This window comes from Macrobrachium nipponense, chromosome 31 (genome assembly GCF_015104395.2).
Source record: "Macrobrachium nipponense isolate FS-2020 chromosome 31, ASM1510439v2, whole genome shotgun sequence".
In the NCBI taxonomy this organism is placed as follows: domain Eukaryota; kingdom Metazoa; phylum Arthropoda; class Malacostraca; order Decapoda; family Palaemonidae; genus Macrobrachium; species Macrobrachium nipponense.
In genome coordinates this window covers 10,244,133-10,269,510 of record NC_061093.1, presented here as the reverse complement: position 1 = coordinate 10,269,510, position 25,378 = coordinate 10,244,133, and positions in this window count along the sequence as shown.

Genomic DNA, 25,378 nt, shown 5'->3' with positions numbered 1-25,378 from the left:
TATTGTTTGTTTGTTTGTATGGCGTTTTTACGTTGCATGGAACCAGTGGTTATTCAGCAACGGGACCAACGTCTTCACGTGACTTCCGAACCACGTCGAAAGTGAACTTCTATCACCAGAAATACACATCTCTAACCCCACCGTACCGTGGAATGCCGTGACCACCGAGGTGACAGGCAGAGACCATACCAACCATGCCAATGAGGCGCGCTGCTGCTATTATTATTATTATTATTACTACTGGTCTTGTTGTCACTGTTTTTCTTTTTATTAGTAGAAGTAAGGAAGTGAACTCCGAGGGGGGAAAAAAAGAGAAACCCTCAGGAGATACCAGATCATTTCGTCATACTGATTGCAGTCTGCTTCCATTGCATTCGACAGGAATCACTCCACAATCGAGGTTGAAAACCTCTCAGAGCGACCAGGTGACTTTCATAATGGTCAAGCATGTCTGACCAATCATACAAACTTTTCTATCGTCTCATTAATTTTTTATTATTTCTGATTTCGTTTCTCTCTCTCTCTCTCTCTCTCTCTCTCTCTCTCTCTCTCTCTCTCAGGACCTACTATGATACACGTTTAAGCACACGATGAGTTTGTTTTTGTCTTTTGCTTAGAGTCTTAGAGTGAAAAGAAATGTGGTTCGGTAATCCTGAGTTCGATTCCCTGCTTTGCCAACGTAGAATTAGAGGAATTTATTTCTGGTGATTAGAAACTAATTTCTCGATATAATATGGTTCGGATTCCACATAAAGCTGTAGGCTCCGTTGCTAGGAAACCAATTGCTTCCTAGCCACGTAAAAATATCTCATCCGTCGTTCCAGCCCTAGGAGAGCTGTTCATCTGCTAAGTGGTTTGATTAAACTAAGATATACTTAACTTAGTATCAATCATGAAACAGAAAAGAATGGTGAGCAGTGTAGACGTGAGTTATAAGGCTAAACTCCAGCATGGGAGATAGGTAGTTTACAGGTTTAGAATAATGATAAAATTAACGCAACCTGTTTTAGGCCATTTGTCCTTAATCCAATATAATTATGTTCTCTGGTGTGGATGTCTGCTTCTGACAAAGATTTGTCTCTTTAAGGTAAACTGGATCTTGGTAGTAGGTATGTTTCTTAACAGTTGCAGTCATGACTATAGTAGATTCACATCAACCGTGCATTTGATGTCTAGGCTCGTCCCTTGTGACGCTCCTGATTGGCTGTTGATAAGCCAATAACAGGGCTGGAAACTCTCTGTCTCTCTCTCTCGAGTTCGCATAGGCAGGATATATGTTCCACCTCTCCCGAGGGATACTTTTGAAAGACATATCCCTCAGGAGAGGTGGAACACTCTCTCGAGTGTTTCCAGCCCTGGGATTGGCTTATCAACAGCCAATCACGAGCATCGTAAGGGACTGGCCTAGACATCAGATGCACGGTTGATGGTTATGAATCTACTATAGGACCCTCGACAGATGGTCTCTTGTTTGTCAGTTTTTCATAAGTAGTATGGTAACAGATACCAATCACATTTACAATTCATCTCTGACCTCCTTTTCCCGCCAAAGCAGCAACTATATATACACAGTAAATGTCCCACGCTGTCGAACTTGTCAGTTCCAGAGGTGTGATAGTCCTCACATCGCTGGACTGTGACTCAGTCGCCCTGAGAAAGCTGTGCAATTAGATCTTCAAATATTCAAGCAATGTTGCATTGCACTTCTACCCTACAAAAATCCAACTTAGATTTGTGCATTTCTCTTCATTGTGTGTTCTCCATTTCTGTCATTTCTTTCAAATAAACACCATACTCTTTGGAAGCTTGAATTTCCAGTCAATGGCCTTTGTAGGCTTGTTCCTTGTGAAGAGCGTTTATCTTCTGAATATATATAATGATGATAATATTCAAGAATGGGAGAACTACTACACCGTAGCCTACGTAGGTCATTTCATTACTTCCACGAGTAATTTCCTCTTATTTCTTACTTGATATGCTTTCTAACGCGTAGAATATTGGCAAAATCTCTGAATAAAACCTCTTTGATAAAACGAGTTCAGCTTTAAACGCTCACCTAACTTGGAAGAATTCCATCAAAGGCGAAGTTCAGTCTGCCTCTAGGCAGGTAGAAATAATATTGTATAATTTGCACTCAGAAATTCATTGATACTTGCAAGGATCCATCAAATTAATCTCAGAAAGATCCATCAAATTAATCTCAGAAAAATATCGCGAAATCTGAGAGGGTCTGCCTGACAAAGAGAGGCCTTCATTATAGATATGAATTCAAGGCTCTGCATCCAAATAACATCTCAACTTATTTCATATATACTTCTTTATACTTCCATTTCAGGAGCAGCCACGCACAGATGCGTACGCACACACACACATATATATATATATATATATATGTGTGTGTGTGTGTGTGTGTGTGTGTGTGTGTGTGTGTGTGTGTGAGTGAGAGAGAGAGAGATAAGAGAGACTACTAAGATGGCTACCTGTCTGTTCGTCCGCACTTTCTCTGTCCGCCCTCAGATCTTAAAAACTGCTGAGGCTAAAGGTCTGCAAATTGGTATGTTGACCATCCACCCTCTAATCATCAAACATACTAAATTGCAGCCCTCTAGCATCAGTAGTTCTTAATTTATTGAAGGTTAAATTTAGCCATAATCCTGCGTCTGGCAACGATACAGGAAAGGCCACCACTAGACCGTAGTTAAAGTTTCATGGGCTGCGGTTCATACAGCGTCACACCGAGAAAACCGAAAGATAGATCTTTTTCGGTGGCATTGATTATACGTTGTACAGAAAACTCGATGGCGCCGAAGTTTAACTTCGACTTTTTTTTTTTTTTTTTTTTTTTTTAGTAGAGATTTGTGGGCATAACCGCTGAAACTTTACCGAACGAAAAAAAGTTAAGAAAATCGGAGTTTTGCTGGAGCAGGAGTCAAATTTAATTTCCCTTCGGCTTCTTCCAATAGGGACACGTATTTCCCTCAATGTTTCCTAGAAAGTCTTTCCAGAGAGAGAGAGAGAGAGAGAGAGTGAGAGAGAGAGAGAGAGAGCATGAAGAATGATGCCAAGAGACCGAAAGAGAGAGAGAGAGAGAGAGAGAGAGAGAGAGAGATAGAGAGAGGAGAGAGAAGAATGATGCCAAGAGACCGAAAGAGAGAGAGAGAGAGAGAGAGCAGAGAGAGAGCATGAAGAATGATGCTAAGAGAACCCGAAGGAAAAGGAGAGAGAGATAGAGAGAGAGAGAGAGACGACTGAGATGAGAGAAGAATTAGAGAGGAGAATAGAAGGAAGAAGATTTTGATGCCAAGAGACCGAAAAGGAGAGAGAGAGAGGAGATAGAGAGAACGCGAAGATGAACCCACCCCCCGCGAACACGCGAGATTGAGAGAGAGCATGAAGAATGATCTAAGATGTCCGAAGGAAGAGAGAGGAGAGAGGAGAGAGAAAGAGAGAGAGAGAAGAAGAGAGAGAGAGAGAAGAAGGAGAGAGAAAAAAAAAAAAAGAGAAGCATAAAAGAAAAATGAATTACACAAAGAGAAACAGGAAGAAGAGAAGAAGAAAGAATAGAGAGAGGAAGGAGAGCATGAAGAATGATGTCAAAGAAGCAGAGGAGGAGAGAAGATAGAGAAAAAGATAAGAAAAAAAAAAAAAAAAAAGAAGAGAGAAAGAAAAGAAAAGACGAGAGAGAGAGAGAGAGAGAGAGAGAGAGAGAGGATGCTGTATCATAAACAAATAAAACCGGCCGGTAGTGGAATGTTGAACGAGAGCAAATAAAAGTTGCCGTGAGAGGGAGAAGGAAAAAGAGGGAGAGGAAGAGGAGAAGGGATTATTATTGAAAGTCCACTAAGAGTTTAGGAAAGTCAACTAACAATGAGGAATGCAGAAACGTAAAAGTGAATGGGAGAGAAAAACTATTGGATCTGACATCAAGATCTGAGCAAAAAAATGAAAAGGAAAATACTTAGTCGGGAAAGAGAATGATAATCTGGAGTCAGATTCCAAGGAAGAGAATGAGATGACTGAAGTTACAAAAGGAGATGACTTTCACTAGACACCATTGTTTTCGGAGGTTCCTGACGATAATGCTGCAGTACGACCTGATGATCTGAAGACCAACTGATTCGCATTATGTTGCCAGAAAATAATGGGTGCGGAAAAGTTGAATTATCCTGGCGAAAATATACCAACGTCGATGACTCCAGCTCCTGAAACACTCGGTACACCCTTATGAGCGCAATTTGGTTGGAAGCCCTACCGATTTATATATCGCATTCCCCGAGCCTGGCAGTGTCCGCCAAATTCCACCAAATTCCGACTTCATTTACCAAAACTTCTATCGAGAGTTTAGCTGTTTCTTATTCGCGTAAAATAATGTTCTCGGTAGCATGACCACCTCACATGCGCTGTTCTATTACGATCGTACTAACGAAGATTGAAAGGAGGCAGAAAACAAAGGTATGATCATAAAGAAAGAAGAATGCTGGGAGAATGAAGAACGTCGAATAAATATGAGGCAACTGGAACGGAACATAAGACGACAATTGTGTTTGCTTTAACATCAGACAATTTTGGCTGATATCGAAAAATCTAAGCTTTTTTTTATTCAACAACCGAAATAGTTTCTTGATTGTTACTGGCGTCATCAGATAATTATAGAACGTTGCATTAATACCAAATGATCGAGCATTAACTAAGGAAGGATTTGATATATTCAGCAGAGAGTACAGTGTTATGCGAGTCCATAAAAAGAATTCACATAAATTATTTTTTCTCCATTTACGTATTTTATTCCTGCCCAAATTTCATCTTTTATAATTGTTTCTCCTTTCACTCAACATAATTTATGCGAGAGTGAACATGACGCATTATAAGTCATAACCAGAAGTATGATTAATATCATTGGAAAACCATCAAATTAAACGAACGCCCTCAGGGATTTGGCTCCAAACAGTATCAACTTTCAGATTTTTTAGCCTTTTTGTTTGTGATGACATCTCTGGCCACAAACGATTTTCAGGAAACCGAGACCAAGTTATTTGCTCTCAATGGAACGCTGTACTATGGAGAATCACACACACATCTGTGTGTGGGTGTGTGTTTGTGTGTGTGTATTCCTTTGCATAAAATTGCCATACCTGTAAATATCTCTCACTCAACTAGGAACTTTCATGCACTGAATTTCCTAACAGTAATGATATCAAAAACCATCACGCCAAACTAATACAAATCAATAACATTCATCGAAAATGCAGACGTTATCTCTGCATATAGTATAGTAGATTCACATCAACCGTGGATTTGATGTCTAGGCCAGTCCCTTACGACGCTCCAACAGCCAATCAGGAGCGTCGTAAGGGACTGGCCTAGAAATCAATGCACGGTTGTTGCGAATCTATACTATAGTAACAAACATTTGCCATTGTGGACTTAAACATGCATCAATCTGGTAAAAAAATGAAACAAAACCATCTGATCATTCCCTACTTATTTTCACTAGACATGTCTTGACATTATCAGGTTGTCAGATGTCAAAGTAGTAGATGAATATCATCTACTACTTTGACATCTGACAACCTGTGAAACGAGAGAAAATGATTTGCAGTTTTGGCTCCAATTCACGTAAACAAAAATAAAATAAAAAATAAAACAATAAAAAATAAAAGTTTCCCCTGACATGGTTAGCTACGAGTATGATTTGGAAAATATACATCACAGGTATACAAAATAAGTTAATTCTTTTATTTATTTTTTTGACAATTATTTTTCAAAGCAATCAAATTGAAGCATCTAGTGCAACAGAGTTAAGAGTTCAGGTAAGTGACGAAGCATGCCTACTAAAACCTTCATTTAAAACCATGAGAGTTAAAATCCGCAACTGAGCAAGCATCCTCATTCATCCCCAAAATATAACAAAGGCTCTGCATTACCCTGGTCTCCCTCTCACTGCCTTCTAAGGGCGCTAATCTAAACAAATAACAAAAACAAAATTTATTGTCTTTTGTATTGCGAACGAATTAGGGTAGACGACCGAGCGGCGACACAGCGGCCACCCCTTCCCGAAAAAGTACTTGAATTCGCTGCTGCCATGAGTATCATCTATCAATAGTTGTTGCCCATCCACGCAGCTCAGTGAGACCTCTACGCTCCTCTCGAAGTAAGCGTTTTCTCCTAAATTACGAAATAATGGCATCATTCAAGCCTTTTTCAAGAAGTGGCCGCGTTCCGAGCGAGGTGGCCGCTATGTCGCCGTTCTTGAGCTACAAATCAATCTTCCTAAATGACAGATAAATATCAGACATAAAAGCCCACGCATTTCGAAAGGAGATCAAACTCTGCAGAAGAGGAAAGACGTCGAACAAACGATGGCCAGATTTTAGACGCTTGATGAATCAAAATGGGAAAAAGACGAGGGTGATCTGGGATGGTAATAAAAGTGTGACAGACCACACACCTCGAAGGGTGAATGGCGGCGCCCATCCACTTCGGAAGTCCTTGAAACTACCAGACCTCCGCCTCTGTCCCGTAATGGCCACTCGTCAAAGAGTTCTCCTGATTGGCCACCTGGAATGAAGAGTGGAAGAACTCTTTTTGACCTTACGGAGAGACTCATGGAAGAAGTGGAGGAAAGAACTGAAATTGAGGAGGAGGTGATGATGCGGCGACAGGTTTAGTCGTAGGTGGATTCGCGAGACTTTTAGAAAAGGAAATGTCTGCAGCGATGCCGTTTTTTCTTCACAACATTGGCTTTTAGCAATGTTACCATACGCAGCTCTTCTGATTTTTTGTTACCTTATTTATCATTTAATGGTTAGAATCCATAGAATTATTTTCGTGACGTCAAAAACTACACGTCACTAGCTTAACATAAAGTATTTATGACGAAGAACAATAAAGGATTGCAATAAAATTCATTTGTATAAATAATCAGGGTATGTTTTAACCTTATTTTCAAAATAAAACATAAAAAGGCAAAGTGAAGAATTTTATTCGTCAGCGCCGTGGCTGTGGTCAGAATATCCACGGAGGGTTGCCAGATGTCACTAGAAAGCCACACTAGTAGCCGAAAATCCTCAAATTGGCAACACTGACTGCCGATGGGGCTACGAGCAGGCTGACAAATGACCTTGGAAGAAATTATTGTTTGTTTGTTCGTTTGTATGGTGTTTTTATGTTGCATGGAACCAGTGGTTATTCTGCGACGGGAACAACGGCTTTACGTGACTTCCGAACCACGTCGAGAGTGAACTTCTATCTCCAGAAATGCACATATCTAACCCCTCAATAGAATGCCCGAGAATCGATCTCGCGGTCACCGAGGTGGCACGCCACCATCATACCAACCACGCCACTGAGACGCTTTCTTCGAAGCAATGCCTTTCAAATGTTAGAATTTAATATATAATATTCATCTATAAAACCAGAATTAACCATAAGCACGACAACTATTCCTTGACAGTTTTATGTATTTTATTAGACTCAAGAATTATTCAGAAAACCCTGTGTGGGTATGCTAAAGGATTTTTCTTCATACCCAGAATGGGGTTCTCTGGAAACTTACGACTTTTAGAGGTCAGAGTTCGATTATAACGAACCCTTGGACCGTTGTCTGCAATTCGTGATAAGCAATGTTCTTTATAAATGAAGGCTCTTGGAAAGTTTGGATTATCTCCCTCGTTTGAACACGGGTTTGAATACAGGAAATGGACTGTTGAACTACCTCAATATTCAAATTAATTCTGTAAATTTTGATAGAGATTATGTGTGGGTTTAAATATTCTGTATCTATTGTACTATTTGTAATATAAATTGTAAAATATGTAATATAAATAAAGTTATATTTGTATTTATGTTCTTTTTTGAAACCCGAGAAACCTGATACATATTTTTAATGTATTATGCAATTCAAATCATGGATAACAGGTGTTTTTGGTTTATGAAAACAAAATTAATATTTTTCAGCAATAAATCTGTCATTTAAAAATACAGAATAATTAGTCATAAGAGTGACATTATAAAGGAATCTTTGCTCTCCTCAAAATTTCAGTTTAATTATCAATTATTAGTTGTAAGCTTGATATCGTTACAAGTCTGTATATATTATAAACAGCAGGGGACTTGGTAGGGGGTGGGCAGGTGGGTAGGTGTGGGATCCAGCATATTATCTCTAGAGCAATAGCGGTAAAAGATACAGTTGTGATACTTAGTTCATCTGAAAGCTCGTATTCGGGAGGGGTGCCGTTTGGAGTTCGTTTTTTTATTTTTTTTAAATAATGGAATTTGAGTTTCCGTGGGCCTATGACATTCAAATCAGCCTCCAAAATTCCAATTTCCTGATGCTCAGGTATGGATTGCTCACACCATTAGAAGAGACGCTGTGTTGTTCATGTGTGTGTGAATTCATCTGTTATCTTGTGAAAAATTACATATTTTTTCCTATCTAGATGAGAGTCAAATTCCTCTAAATTTCCATTACTATATTTCAATCGACAAGCCCCTTTTCTTAGCCATTTTTGTACCTAAGGACGACATTGCACTTTTGAACAGGTGTGTCAAATGACCATCGATGCGGGGAGAGAGATTAGATTAAGCCAGTTTTGTACTGGCACGGGATCTTGCTTCTTAGCAGCCCGTAACTGGTGATGGATGAAGGATTTTTCTCTGGAACATACCATTCGACTCCAATTTAACAAGTGGGCCAGAAAGGAAAAGTTTTAGTGAGCGATAAAGTATACAGAAGCAAGTCCCAGTGAGTAGGAGAGCGTGGGAAGGAAAGGATAAATTTAGAGTTGAAGAAAGGGTTTGGGATTCAAAGTGGTTTGCAGCAGCGAGCGGATGTGGGACTGACAGAGCACACTATTTTCGACAACTGTCAAATAATCCTCATCGTTAACGTGAACCAAAGGCTCGTCCAGTGAAGTTTTAATTCTACGTCCAGGCCCTAACTGTATCCCTTTCACATCTCTTGAAAAAGGGCCACAGTTAGGGGCTGAAGGTACTCGAGCTTTAAGTAAAATACTTTGTAAATACCTTCAAATAAACAAGTTATATTCGGTAACCTTACGAGTTTCTTTTTCCATCTTCAAAGGTAAACTGTAAAGAAGCTTTATTTCCGATTAGGCCTATCGTAAAAAATCAGTGACATGCTTTGCAAGGGTCCGACAGGTCTCACTGCTTGGAAAGTTGATTCCTTACATCTTTCTACCTTGAAAGCGTGAAAGCATAGAACGAAATTTATTTTCTCCATTCCACTTCGATCTGAAGTCACCTTTCTCTGATATTGGGGTATTATGTTCAATTTCCTCAATCCCTTCTTTTCCTTATAGGTCTAAAACCCGGAGCTTCAAGGAAATGAATTTTATTACTATCAAGTTTCTATGCCTATTAGCGTTTTTCACGAGTTATTTTTAGCCAATGATCTTTCTAAATATCTCTTGACGATTCATATAGGATAAAAGGTACCATTTTAACCAACTAAGAGCCAATTTAGTGATACAAAACTTTAGATCAAGGTAAGGAGGTAGTTGAGGATGTCAAGGAAAAAACACGATGACATGAACGGATCATAAAATGTTCTTTACGAAATGTCAAATCAGTGGCGTTCCTGAGGGGCGGAAGGGGGCTGTTTGAACTGGCCCCCAGGGCCCCAAGGTGAGGGGGGCTCCCCAAAGTGCGAAATTTAACCATTGCTGCTATGACAGGAGAAGCTAAATCCAGTGGCCCCAAATTGGTCAAGGGCCCAAATTTCCAATTTTGTGAATAAGAAATGTAACAAAAATGTTATGTAAAAGAAATAGGGCTCTCCAGGGGGGCCCTCCCAATAGTAGAGCCAATTATAGACCTCCTCATAGGGATCGGAGGGGGGTGGGTAACGTTGATTGGGGTAAGGGCAGGGCCGATCTAAGGGATTACTGCTGATAAAGGTCCTAATTATCCTCTGAGGGCCCCCTTAATGGCTCCATTTAGCCAGATAATAGTTACTCAAATGATTAAATTAATATAGCCTTCTGCTTAACCCAGGGAGCCGGTGGTACCATTGAAGGGTGCCTGGGCCAACCCTGGGTAGCGGGATTTGGGCAAGATGTTCAGTGTCATGAGTGGGAGAGGGAGAGAATTGTGAATAATATTAGGCCAAGTCTGAAATTTGCATTTACAAGTGTCTTTAAAGTGATCCTACAATTACTCATATTCTAAAAATATGAGGGGAAGCTGTAAAGGCTTAAGTAATGCCTACACTGCACCGCATGAGGTGTACTGGCAGCACTAAACCCCTACGGGTATGATGAGTCTAGAGGGGAAGGGGATCACGCACCAGAACCGTAGCTGACATTACCGTATATGGTATATGGTTGCTTTCTCTCTCTCTCTCTCTCTCTCTCTTCTCTCTCTCTCTCTCTCTCTCTCTCACACAAAACACTGATGATATTTTCTAGGAAGCTTTCATTCCCTCACTTCGACTATATAAGGAGGTAATGCACCTTCTATTGGTTATTGCTAAATTGCCTGATTAGAGAAGTGTATTATTATATTAAATTAATTACAGTATTTTCCTCTTGTTCAGCAAATATGTATTGATCAGAGAGGAGTAGAAGAGAGCTTTGACATTGTGTACGAAAAAGGGAGAGCCCTTCCAAGCTCGGAAAAGAGAACTGATCGAAAACCAAGGAGTACTTCACATGTGATGGAGAACCTCTACAGGCATCGTAGTATTAAGCTAGTCTTATAACAGAGTATGCTAATATATGTCTGAACACATGGAGATATTTGATAATTAAATACGCTAACCCATTCCACCTAACTTGGTTGGTGACTAGGCCTACGCTAGCCTACATCCTGAACCCGGGAAACCCACTGTAAGTAGGCTAATAATATAATCTATTCAACTCCTATCTATACATAGTAAATAGCTTAAGCTTATTTTTTTTATATATCAACCGCCACGATAATTGGCTCCCAGTAAAGCCCAGTCACCCAGAGTACAACAACCCTGACTTTGGCCCTTTATATATCATATATATATATATATATATATATATATATATATATATATATATATATATATTATATATATATATATATTTTATATATATATATATACATATATTTATATTTATATACTTATATATTCATATTCATATAGTTATATATATGCATATATGCATATATGCATATATACATATATACATATATACGTATATACATATATACATATATACATATATACATATACATATATACATATATACATTTTATACACTTCTATACTTCTATACTTCTATACTTCTATACTTCTATACTTCTATACTTCATACTTCTATACTTTATTATATAATATATATATATATATAATATATATATATATATTATATATATATATACATACACATATGTAAGTGCTACATAATAGAATATATGGAATGTGTGTTATTCCATATATAAATAAGCCAATGACCCAAGGGGTCACTGATGAGATACCAAGGAGTGTGATAGGGACTGATAAAAGAATGCAAGCTAAGCCTTGGCGTGTTGTATCAGCGTCCTGGTTTGCATTCGCCTGTGGTAATCAAATCCATTGTTGTGTAAAACAGGTCGCAGTGCTTTCGCCTGAGAACATGTTGACCCACAGACGACTACGTGACTTCCTCTCATATGTTCATCTGTCTCTATGTTCGTAAGCTGAGCTAGCTTTGCTCTATGATTTTGTAAATGCATTGTAACTCGGAACTCTACTTCCTCTCCTAGAATCAAGTTCTCTGAACCACACTTCTTGCCTCTACTCAAGAAATGTAGTTTCGCAAATATATTGTTAAGTTTATCATCATGAGTTTGAAATGTCTTTGCCTTTATACCTAAAGAAGATACTCACTTAGAAAGTATCGTCGCAATCGATGATACTCAGACGAGGATGGAAAGTATACAAACAGATGCTTGCGTATAACATCGCAGGTCTTAATAACCCACAGGGCGCCTTGCTTTACAAAGGCACAGCCCTACATTGGTGGCAGCGAATAACCAATAGAAGAGATGATGATCCCATACCATCCGAAGAATAATGAATCTTAGAAAATGTAACATATCAGAAGTCAACGAAGGCAAGAGAATCTTCAAGCAACTTAGTGTCTCTTATGGCAACATAAGAGATGTCTTACATCAAGAGGTTGTATCATCGTTTATCGGGCGTCTTCAACATCACATATCTTCGAGAAACTGGGTCACCAGCTAAGCAGGACGTGTCTTCTGCATCGGAACTTCATGGACCAAGCAAGAGGAAATGAATCATTCAACAAACAAACAATGCACGGTCGGAACGCAAGCTGAGAACCAGGGTCATCCACCAAGCAGAAGAAGAACAACCAAGGCCGTGTCGTCATCGAAACACCGTGACTTCCCACTAAAATCAAGCTAAGTACAATTTTTTTTATTCATTTGGGGTAACTTTGAGTGTTTCCTTGCAGGTCGAATTTCGTTATTCCTGTGGCTGAAGTTACGAGACATTCTTAATCTTACTTTTTTACAGAAATTATCTACATCACTGGGACTTTGCTCCTGAGAGTTTTTATCTTTGAGTTTCTGTCAACTTTATTTTTTCCAGAAGTTCTCCTGAAATATTATAATCATATATTCTGTGTTAATCTTATCATTTTGGGGGACTATTAATTCTGTATGTAACAAATCATATTTGAATATGCGTTTACGCAGTGGACGTTTGTATTTATACAAACACACTGATAGGGTCGTTAGGCACCGTACTGATAAGAAAACACACAAAAACAAGTGGAACACCCGTACACTGAATAAATTAGAGGTAACATTATTTTGAGTCAGGACAATAATTGCTCCTTTGCAAGGTCCCGATGGCAGTTTTAGCCTCGAGTTTTTTTAGTTATATGCTTAAAAATCTAATCTCTATGACTCAACTTAACTTTTTAAAAAATACGGCTGGATTGCAAGGAATAACATGTCTGTAAAAGATTTCATTAGGTTAACATACTTAACATTCACAACAGTTATGTTACCAGAAGCCTTGGGACGGTGTTTTGATGAGGAGCTATTGCCAAATGGCACGGAAATAGATTTAGATAAACAAATTAAGAAACATATGTCCAAATGCGCTGACCTGGATCCCTCACTATTTCAAATTTTAGCGAAGAATGAAAGTAAACCACAGCAAGTACATATAGTTAATAATAACACAGTAGGGATAACTTGTTTTAATAGTAAATGCTCAATTCATAATAGTTCAAGTCAATCTTACGTTCGATGTTTTTTACTCCATCAGGAGCGAAGTGATGCTAAAAACATACAAAACGTTGCCAATGTTAACAAGAAGTATGCACATTATCACAAAAAGAAACAATCAAATAATAGCTCTGCTCATAAGAAGGAACAAACAAATCGTGCTTCAGGAAACTTGGTTACTGTGCCATCTAGTATAACAGTCAGTCAGTCAAAATCTTCCGAGTGTTGAAAGCAAAGCAAATTCCACATAAGCGACTCCAGTGGAGGGGGGAGAGTTAATAAAATAATAACTTATACAGAGGAACCAATCACTTGTCTCATAAATCGTGACATTGTTCAAGCAACCCAACAGAATTCTCCTACATCCGCAGTCGCAGTTTGCACGCAAAATCTCAAGACGCATGCACCCTCGAATATCTTGGTGCGTGTAAAAAGACTTTGCTGCGATCTGAAATTTTAATCCTTCCCGACACTCTGAAATATAACGAATTTCCACAAACAAAGCACTATACACTGTTGACTCACTGCAACAAGTTAAAATTGAAGTCTGTAACTATTTGAATAACAATCTAGTAATCCACAAAATCTATATATATATCTTGGATATGGTAGTTATAAATATCGCATTTTTACTGTTGCTAAAATTAATCATGCTCAACCTGTTGCCGATGAATCCCTCTTACAATCTATCTAAAGTAAAATCAGTAAAGTCATTCAAGCAGAGGAGATTCAGCAGAAATTTTTTTATCTTTTTCTGGATATCATGATGTTTTCTCCACTAGCGAGTGATCTCTGGGGAAAACGAATGTCATTGAACACAAAATATGGTTGAAGGACAAACATAAAGCTATATACGTACCTTCGTATAGACTCCCAATAAAATTTCAAAATGAGATAAATAACGAAGTTGAAAAAATTTTAGTAATAGGAGTCATTGGGAAATCAAATAGCCCATATAATTTTTTCCTTTAAACGTCATGCCTAAAAAAAAGATCAGTCTTGGCGTATCTGCGTAGATTTCCGTCGCTTAAACGAGGAAACGATTCCTGATCGTTTTCCAGGGCCATGTACTGACGATATCTTATCTTTGTTAGGTCAGAATAAATTTTTCACCAGCTTGGACTTACTTAAAGGCTTTCACCAGATACCATTAGCTAAGTGAGTGTACCTCATACACCGCCTTCAGCACACTCAGGGGACATTATCAATTTTTATGCATGCCTTTTGGTTTACTTCATGCCCCAATTACATTCACCAGAATGATTAATATAGTGTTTGGAGACTTTTTAGGGGATACCCTACATGCCTATATGGATGGTCTTGTAATCTTTTCTAATACCTTAGAAGTACATTCGCATAAACTAGGGCTAGTGCCACAGAGACTAAGCAAACACAATCTCAGAGTAAACAAAATCTAAATGTGAGGTTTTTTTTTAAACCCAAACATGTCTATTTAGATTATACGTGTCTAGTCAAGGTCTTAACTTAAGGTGGTCCATGGTAAGGTGTCGGCTATTCGTAACTATCCGGTACCTATTAACATAAAGGGGATACACCACTTTTGGGCAGTAGTGGGTATTACTATCGTAAGTTTATATGTAGCTCTTCAATCACAGCAGCTCCTTTAACAGATCTTACGAAGAAGGGCGTAGATTTATTATGGTCTGAAAAGCATTAACAGGTGTTCGATATCTTAAAATTGAAATTATGCAGTTCACCTATCTTAAAATTCCTTGCTTTAAATAAGGAATTTTTTTTTTATTGTAACAGTCGCCTCAGACGAAGGGGTAGGAGGGGTACTACTTCAGCAATATGATAAACAGTTCTTTCCTATAGCTTTTTATTCACGTAAACTAAAGTCCTCTGAAAGTAAATATGCAGTAATAGACAAGGAAGGGCTAGGTATCGTTAACTCACTAAAACATTTTAAGTTCATGATCTACGGCTATCCTGTTAAGGTCCTTACTGACCATAAGTCCCTTACCGAGTTTTTCAAAGCTTTAATCTTAGTACCAAAGGAACTCGGTGGCATATGATCATTCAGGTCTTTGGAGCCAAGATCATAGCTGACGCATTATCCCGCAATCTCGCACCATCCTGTAAGGAACCATTAGTTGGACTAAAAGATATAGAAACATCCGTGCCTATTGTTAGAACCATATCTGAACAAGAAAATTCATTAACCCAAGATATCATGAACATTGAAGACCTGGGTTGGAGTGCTGAACTGTTACAAACTGAACAAAGCCAGGGTCAGCAGTTAAGCAAAACAATAAATGCTTCGAACAGAAATCTTAAAGCAAAAGTGTATTTAAAGTATGTGCAGCAGAATTATGTAATCAAAGGTAATATTATATGTAGGTCCGAGAAGAGGAAAATCCGAAGAACACCGCAGGTGACTAACGACCAGGTAGTAGTAACAATCTCTTTCATACCAATCGTCCTAAACTGGTTGCATTCCAATCCATTACATGGTCATCCAGGGTTCTCTATTATGTCACAGAAAGCCAAATCCCTATTTTACAGATATAAAAAGCACATAATTATTTGTCTCATGTGTCATGAAAACAAGGGACACACTACGACACCTGTCAGTTTAGGGGCCTATCCCGTGCCAAATCAACCCTTTGAAAGAGTACACATAGATTTATTAACAGGGTTTTATGAGTTTGACAGAGGAAATAAACACCTCTTAGTGTTAATAGTTGCCTTGAAACGTTATACAGAATTAATAGCACTAAAAAACAAAAACCGCAATTGAGTGCGCTAGGAATATTTATGAGTGCTACATCAGTAAACATGGAATTCAACACATGATAATCTCTGACTCGGGTGGTGTAAATCAATAATAATTTCCTTAACTCGTTGTGTGAATTCCTTTGCATTAAGAAAATCAATACCATATTTTATCACCCAGAGTCAATCGGTTTGGTAGAATGGATAAATAATAAAGGTCAATGTCCTACGAGTTACACTCAGGGGTATGGATCTGAACTGGATTATAGTTGTTCTCGCAGTTTTAAATACTCTTATCATTCATATCATGTATCTATAGAAATGATACCGCAAGTAGCCTTATACGGTATGCCTGCTAGAACACTTTTTCCACATATTCAAGCCAACCACTAATTTATCAAATATTAAGCAGTATGGATACAAGTGTGAGTCGATATAATATACTTCGTAAGAAGTTGGAAGAGTTACAGATTTTAATGAAAAGGAATCACGATAAAATCGATAAACAAAACATAACCATATGCAGTAGGTGTTTATAAAAGATCCAAATATATATGCGTAAAGGTTTGAACCCTAACTTAACACCTAAGTTTAGTAGCCCGTTCAGTATTCTGGGGATATTAACGGCAAATAGGCTAAAAGTTCAAACACATCAAAACCTACTGGCATACAGTTTGTTCCAGTGGGGTATATTCGTAGTCAATAAAAAAAAAAAAAATTTTAAGTAAGGAAGGCTAGAAGTGAAAATGTATACCTATATGTATAATCCTATATGAATCCTACAGGGTAAATAATATATATAAAATTTGTATGGGAACTTTTTTTTTCATTAGTTTTGAATAAGGAATTCTAATTTAACATAATTACTTACATATATTTTACTATATACAGGTTTCCAACATGAAACTTATATTGTTCAAGTCTGGTACTGTTTTTTCAGACATTCATCTCGTGTGGGTGAAGTGTTAAAACAAAAAATATCCAATTTATACATGGCTTTATCATTTGAAAGTACTAAGGTCGTATTTATTACAGCGAGTAACGTAACTCTTAAAGCTGGCTTGCGCGCAGTTTCTTGCCAGGTGATGATGTCATCAATCCTAAAAGTGCCTAGCGCATTTTGCTAAATCATTGTATCAATCGCACATGCATCATTGTTCCTTTTAACCCCGATAATCCGCTTGCACAGACTTCATCTGTAGATGCGCTGTCATCTTGTGTTTGCAAAACAAGCCAGCTGGAGTGGAATGCTTAGCTCGTGAACTTCTCATGTGCACCCGAGGTCGTTAGGTACAGGGGTCGTATCCTATTCTTATCCGGGGTGATCAATGCAAGATTAGTTAAAGAATTGCAAATCGTTTTTAAATTAATGAACAAAATAAGCGAATAGAATTTCTATAACATCAAAATGAATTAATTTTTTCTGAACTTCGTAGACAATTAGGGTCAATAAATCACCTTATGGCATTGGTAAACGGGCATTTTAGTAGTATCAGATTATGGATATGAAATATTTACTTGTAACATTAGCATATTACAATTCAAGTAGATCATATTCATGGGAAAATTTCACATTTTCTTGAAAAATCCAAAGTTTATATAGAAATTAGTTACATAGTGGGTTCTTTTGTTGCATCTCTTGCCTATTAAAGTTTTAACATTAACCTTAGAGGATGCGTGCGAGAAACTTGAATATGAACCTTTTGTTAGGGGCACATAGGATCGGATTTTAACGCAGCTTAATTTTAGTAAGCGTAGAGAATTACAGAATCATGATTAATATCCTCTTTAATTCTTATGTTGCCTGGCAATCTTACAAATAGCTCCGTTTCCCACTTCTTTGTCTAGTAGCTTACTACCAGTAATATCGAATTTTCTTTGGGATTCGTATTGATATCTGTTAATATGGATATTTTTACGGTCGTAAGTGACCTTGATAGGTTCACTCATTGTTATAATGCCATGGTTAAAAAAAGTTTGTACAGCGGACTCTTTTGAATTCCATAAATTATCAGCGAATTCATGTGGGTTAAGTCTAGTCCTTAAAAGCTCTCTCCCTCCCATATTTGGACGCTGTCTGAATTTACTTTGCCCTTATGACAAGTATAATTTCACTTACAGGCTGATTAACGGAACCTGGTTACACCTTGCAGTAGGAGTGTTTCACGTCGCATGCCTGGACAGATCGTCTACAACTTCAAAACACCGTTCGTCGCTGCGGACGACTGCAGTGGAGTAACGACCTCCTACAATGTTAAGGGAATAAGCACCATCATAAGTGAACACGCTTATTTCGTGGATCTCCTGGACCGTCACCCGTATCCCAGCGTTAATTTCGTTTTTAATGCGGAATGGTCCAGCAGCTGTTGTAATTGACTACAAAGGAACATATTACCAATAATTACGCCCAAGGAGGGTATTCAACTCTACGTTTGCTGGTGCAGGCCTTGTGCTGGGGATGATTTTATTCATCAAGAAAGTATTTGTATGGCATAGGATGCAGAGAACAAGTGTGGATGCAAAATAGTACGTCGGACCATGCCCAGACAATTTTCCGTTGTTTTAGAACCATTTGGAATTGCCCATTTCATTTGTCCCTAGGTGGTTGTCTGGAACTGTGTAATGGGCGAAAAGTTGTTCGAACGCTAGTTAAATAAGTAGTAGGTATCTCCTTGGCTATGTATTCCATATATAAAGTATCAGTAAAGGATCAGAATCTGTATCAGTACCATACGCAAAGTATCAGTAAATAACAGAATCCGTACAGTATCACAATCATTATATATCTATCAGCATGCTTATTTGAAGAATATAGTAGTTAATCAATGAATCGATATATATCTGTGCGTTTAAGTACTGAAAATTATTTAAAGTGCACCTAGATTAATCACTTAGATTAGTCATTTACGTTAATCATTTGTATTATGTGCACATATATTGATCATACTTATCTGAATCAATATATTATTATATATATATAATATATATTATAATATAGATATATTATATATACTAAAGTATATATATATATATATAATATATATATATAATATATATATAATATAAATATATATATATAATATTATTTATTATATTATTTATATATATATGGTATAAATAAATCAGGTAGCCATTAACTCAATCTGTTACCTTGTATCTTACAATAACTGCAAGTTAGTATATAATTATATTGATTTGTATCATGTGAATCTTTATGTTATGCAATTATCAGAAGTACAGTAGTATTTTCTGTAGCACATGTATATTCATGAGTAGTAGTATAAAACTGTATCATTATATATCACATGATCATTATTATTTACGAATATTATCATATGCATATGTCTTACATCTTATTACGTGAATCTGTATTTGTGTACACCATGAATTTTTTTTACTTGTAAGTATTTCTATATATCTGATTTTTTAAATATAACTAACTGAATATCATTCCTTAACCACTTGCTGGTAACTATGGGTTAACTATATATTCACATGAATGTCTGTATCACACTCCTATGGGTCAAATGCAAGTCAAACTTTATGCCTTGAGTAATGTTCAGTGTTTGGTTTTGTAGCTGACCGAGCAATAATGTAAGTGTTACATAATAAAATATATGGAACGTGTGTTATTCCATATATAAATATGCCGATGACCCAAGGGGTCACTGATGAGTAACCAAGGAGTGCGATAGGGACCGATAAAAGAATGCAAGCTAAGCCTTGGCGTGTTGTATCAGTTTCCTGGTTCGCATTCGCCTGTGGTAATCAAATTCATTGTTGTGTAAAACAGGTCACAGTGCTTTCGCCTGAGAACATGTTGACCTATTACCCACAGATGACTACAGGACTTCCTCTCATATGTTCGTCTGTCTGTATGTTAGTATGCTGAGGTAGCTTTGCTCTCCTATGATTTTGTAAATGCAATGTAACACAGAACTCTACTTCCTCTCCTAGAATCAAGTTCTCTGAACCACACTTCTTGCCTCTACTCAGGAGATGTAGTTTCGCAAATATATTGTTAAGTTTATCATCATGAGTTTGAAACGTCTTCGCCTTTATACCTAAAGAAGATACTCACTTAGAAATTATCGTCGCAATGATGATACTCCGACGAGGATGGGAAGTATACAAACAGATACTTGCATATAACATTGCAGGTCTTAATAACCCACAGCGTGCCTTGTTATACAAAGGCACAGCCCTACATCTATATATATATATATATATATATATATATTATATATATATATTATATATATATATATATATTATATATATATATTATATATATATATATATATATATATACATACGTATATATATATATATATATATATATATATATATATATATATATATATATATTTGCATATTGCATAATCAAGGAAGCAAAGGAGCTGAGCTGACCATAATAATGAAGAAGACACATTCTTCTAAGAAAACTATATCTAAAAACTAAATAACCCCCATTTCCTTGTTAACAAATTTTTCTTGAGCTAAGGAGATGCCATTGCCAAAAAGGACTGAAGTCACAGGCAAAAAAGGGATGAAATCACAAAAGGGGTATAGTAAAGCCCAGCCACAAGAGGACAGGGGATACAAAGGAAGAGGTAGGGCTTTACTCAATAACCTGATAAATTATGATGAGCGAAAAATGTAGAAGTAGGAGTCTTTTCTCAATCAGCATGCACCTTGAATAGGCTTCAGTTTGGACGCACCCCCGCTTATAATGTGAAAATTATGCAAGACCACCTGATCCCAGTACCACTCAACACTGACCTGGCCTAGGTTTTTCTTGAACATTACTTTAAGTCTCTGCAACGATGAAGAGAAGTCAGTGTTTTGGCAGGAGTTGGATGAAGTATCAACATCAATCCCAGAAGAGAGAGTTGTATTGGGCGGGGACTTGAATGGACATATAGGTACAGAAAGAAGAGTGATTTCAAGAATCCATGGAAGACTGGGAATGAGGGAGAGGAACGAAGAAGGCGAAAACATTATAGACTTTGCAGAGGTATTTGATATGGCACTAATTAACACATTCTTCCTGAAGAAAGATTATGTAAATGGTGGAAGAGAGTCAAATTGATTTCCTGCACTGTAGGAAACAGCACCTTAAGGAGTAAAGGCTTGTAAAGTGATATATGAAGAGAATGTTCGCCAACAACATAAGGTGCAGACTATTCAATCCGAAAAAGGGACAAAGGGAAAGAGGAAATGTAATCCTAAGATCAAATGGTGCAAGCTAGAGAAGGCATGTAAGTGGAGTTAAAATCTAGGTTTAAGGAGAATGTTCTGAAAGAGATGAAGTTGGATGATAGTGTAAATGACTGGTGGGAGTTTAACAGCAGTGATCCTAAGACATGGGGAGGAAATGTTTGGTAAAACATCAAGATAAAGAAAGTTGGTGGTGGAATGAAGACATACGACAAGATCAAGAAAAAGAAAGAATCACAAAAGAACTATGATAAACACAGAGCAGAAGAAAACAAGCAAACATTTACAGAAGCAAACAAAGTTGCAAAACAACTAGTTGCCAAAGCAAAGGCTGCTGCTTTCAATGATTTGTATGAGGATGTCGACACACCAGAGGGTGAAATAAACATCCACATGATAGCCAAAGCAACAAAAGACCTCACACACATTATGCAAATTAAAGATAGAAATGGTAAGGACCTAACAAAAGAGGGGAAATTAAAAGTAGATGGAGAGAGTATTTTGAAAATCTTCTAAATGAGGGAAATCCAGGAATATCATTGAGATGGAATAGCAAATGAGAGAGAAGTTCCCAAAATTAGTCGGAGAGAAGTGAGGCGAGCACTAAGTAAAATGATGAGGGGTTAATAAAGCCGTGGGACCAGATGGAATACCAGTCGAGGTATGGAGGTGCTTAGGAAAGGAAGGAATTGACATCATGTGGGACTTGTTTAATAAGATCTACCAGCAGGAGAAGATACCCGACACCTGAGAAACACCTTGCTTGTCCCCATTTACAAAGATAAAGGGAATATCCAAGATTGTGCCAACTAATGGGGCATAAAACCGATGGAACATACCATGAAAATGTATGAAAGAATAATAGAGGCAAGACTAAGGTATCAAGCGTTTATAAGTGATGAACAGTTTGGGTTCTTGCTCGGAAAAAGAACAACAGATGCCATCTTTGTATTGTGACAAGTCATGGAAAAGTACAGAGAAAAGGAAAAGAACTACATCTAGTATTTATAGATCTTGATAATGCATATGATCAAGTGCCTAGACTAGAAGTCTGGAGGTGCATGAGGGAAAAATGTCTCAAAAATATATGAGGATTGTAAATGATATGTATAGAGAAGCAACAACACAGGTAAGAAGCTAAGTGGGAACAACAGAGAAGTTTTGAAGTGAAAGTTTGACTCCATCAAGGTTCTGTCATGAGTCCCTATATTTTTGATATGGTAATGGATGTGACAGCGACTGGAGTGAAAGATCAGGAGCCTTGGAGTGTACTTTTTGCAGATGACATAGTGATAGTAACCACCAGTAAGGAGGAAGCAGACAGGAAGTTGGAGTTGTGGAGAGGTGCATTGGAGGACTGAGCCCTAAAGATGCGCAGAGCAAGAACCGAATATATGTGGATGAATGAGGAGACCAAGAGGGAAGCATCGACTTTAAGAACCTTGGGTTGTGTGTTACTGACTGTGGAGGGATGGAGGAGGAGGAAGTGAACCACAGAATACAATCAGCTTGGTACAATTGGAAGAAAACATCAGGTGTTTTATGTGACAAAAGATTTAATTTAAAGCTGAAGGAAAAAACGTACAAGAGCACTATCAAACTGTGATGTATATTTGTGAAACATGGCCCATGAAGAAAGCACAAGAGAGAAGGATGAAGTGGCAGAAATGAGAATGTTATGTTGAATATCCGGAGTGACAAGGAGACAGAGGATAAGGAATGACTTCAAAAGAGGGACAGTGAGTTACAGAGGTATCAAAGAAGCTGCAACAGAGATGACTGCAATGGTTTGGGCATGTTATGAGAGGAGAGGAGGATTCTGTATGTAAAAGAAGCACGAACATGGAAGTGCCTGGAACAAGGAGAAGAGGTAGACCAAAAATGAGATGGAGAGACAGATGGAACAGGGACATGCTGGAGAGGAATGCGAGTAAGGTAATGGTGCATGATCGCAGGAGTTGGTGAAGACTAATAAAAAACATCGACCCCATATAAAGGTGGGAAAAGCTGAAGATCTTAAAGAAGGCTTTAGTCTCTGCAACAGCAACAGTCGGGATAAGTTTACCATGTTATTCTCGACAACGAAGAAAAAGGAAGAAAAAATATTGTTACCCACAAGTAAGAGTTGTGTTTATATGATAACGCCCTTCTGAGTGGATAGGTACATTTACTATGTCTCTTCAAATTGTATTGCTTAAGTGCCAGTGTTTACCTCTTAAGGTATGGTTAGCGTGCTATACTAATTGAGCAAACTCCTAGTTCTACTTTTCGCTCTCTTCATAATTTATCAGGTTGTGGAGTAAAGCCTTATGCCCTGTAACCTCTTGAGGCTGGGCTTTACTGCCCCTTTTGCGATTCATCACTTTTTAGCCTGTGATGATGATCCTGTGGTAGGGGTGAAAGAATACTACCACCGTAGGTCCTGCATGTCATAAAAGGTGACTAAAAGGACAGCTGCTGCCTTGCAATCGTACTTTTTATTAAAAGGCGAGGCCCACCGCTGTGGTTGATGAAAGCAAGTTCATGTGGTTGTAAAAAACCCCTTTGCCAAACATTAACCATGCCTGATAACGCCTTTGACAAGAGCGCAGTGAAGAAGGCACATCAGGCAACCGACCCCTTCATGTATAAGAGGCTGGGGCTGTAGGGGTGATGAAGTGTCATACTTAGGATAAAGAGAGGCAGCGCAAAACAATATATGTAAATAACATTTTGCGTTGTTACCTTTAAAACAGGTTTAAACAGGTTTGATTTTAGGCAATAAAAAGAGAACATTATAAGAAAACATTTAAAATTTAGATGAAGGCTGGGGAAGGAGAGGATAACTTACTAATAAAATCAAGTTATGAAATAATGTTTAAAAAACTTCACTGTCAAGTAAATGCAGATTTTACCATCTTTGTGAATACGGCCTCTTATGCTTACTAAAAAAAAAGTAAAAAAATTTTTTTTTATTAAAAAAACTCTAGAAGAGTTACCCCTTTCGATATAATCCATAACCAACAGATACACGAGGAGCCTTATTTGTAATAGAAACTTTTTATTATTAGACTGTATATAGATCAAGTACAAGAAAGTTTCTTTCATAAAAAAAAAATCCGTAGCCCACGCGAGGAATACGAGCCCTATTTTTATAAGTTTTCTCAATCTCAAACCTTCTACATATTATAGGTTACGGATATAGCTTCTTAATAGCAACTGTGCCAACGCATTCTACTCTCATCTTCATGTCTTCAGGGACTTGAAAATGGGAAATATATATATATTATATATATATATATTAATATATTAATATTATATATATATAATATATTAATATTATACATATATATATATATATATTATATATTATTATTATATATTAATTATATATAATATATATATATATATATATATACAACTATACTATATATATATATATATATATATTATATTATATATTATATATTATAATATACAATATACATATATATTATTATGGATATAATATTTATAATATATATATATATAAAAAGTGCTGATGAAATTCACTTTTATTTCATCTGACGCTTCAGCTACATCTCATTTCATATAGGTCTGGCTCTCTCTCTTCTCTCTCTCTCTTATTCCGATAATTCAACAGACTTTCGTTTAAGAGAATTTCCGACGGTCTTTTGTGCTTGTAGTACATCTCTCTCACTTCGCGGCGCTAAATGACTTTCTCAACCCAAGCCTTTGGCCATAACGAATAATAATAGCATTAATCAAGACAATATATTCTATTCCAGCTGAAGCCATGTAAAAATGAACGTGCAGATACAAAACAGACATTGCATACCAATAATGAGATACTAAGGATGAAAGAATTCCACCTCAACATTGCTTAATAATAACAATAGTGCCGCCATGTCTTGTAAACATAAAATGGTAGTGATGGGTTGAGTTAGTTTTTATGAAATAGTATTCGCTGTGAGGTCTCACACCATTGAGGTAATAAATAATTCAGGGAACTAATATAATTTACAGGAAAAAATAATATCAGTGATTGAAAGCATAGGTGAACATACACAACAGAACAGCAGCTGACATTCTGCATAAAATGATAAGGCAGACAATCTAATGAAATAAGGATAATACCATTAAAAGCCCATTTCTACAGCAAAAGTTTGGATAAAAAATGGAAATACAACCCTTAATGTGAAAAACACCA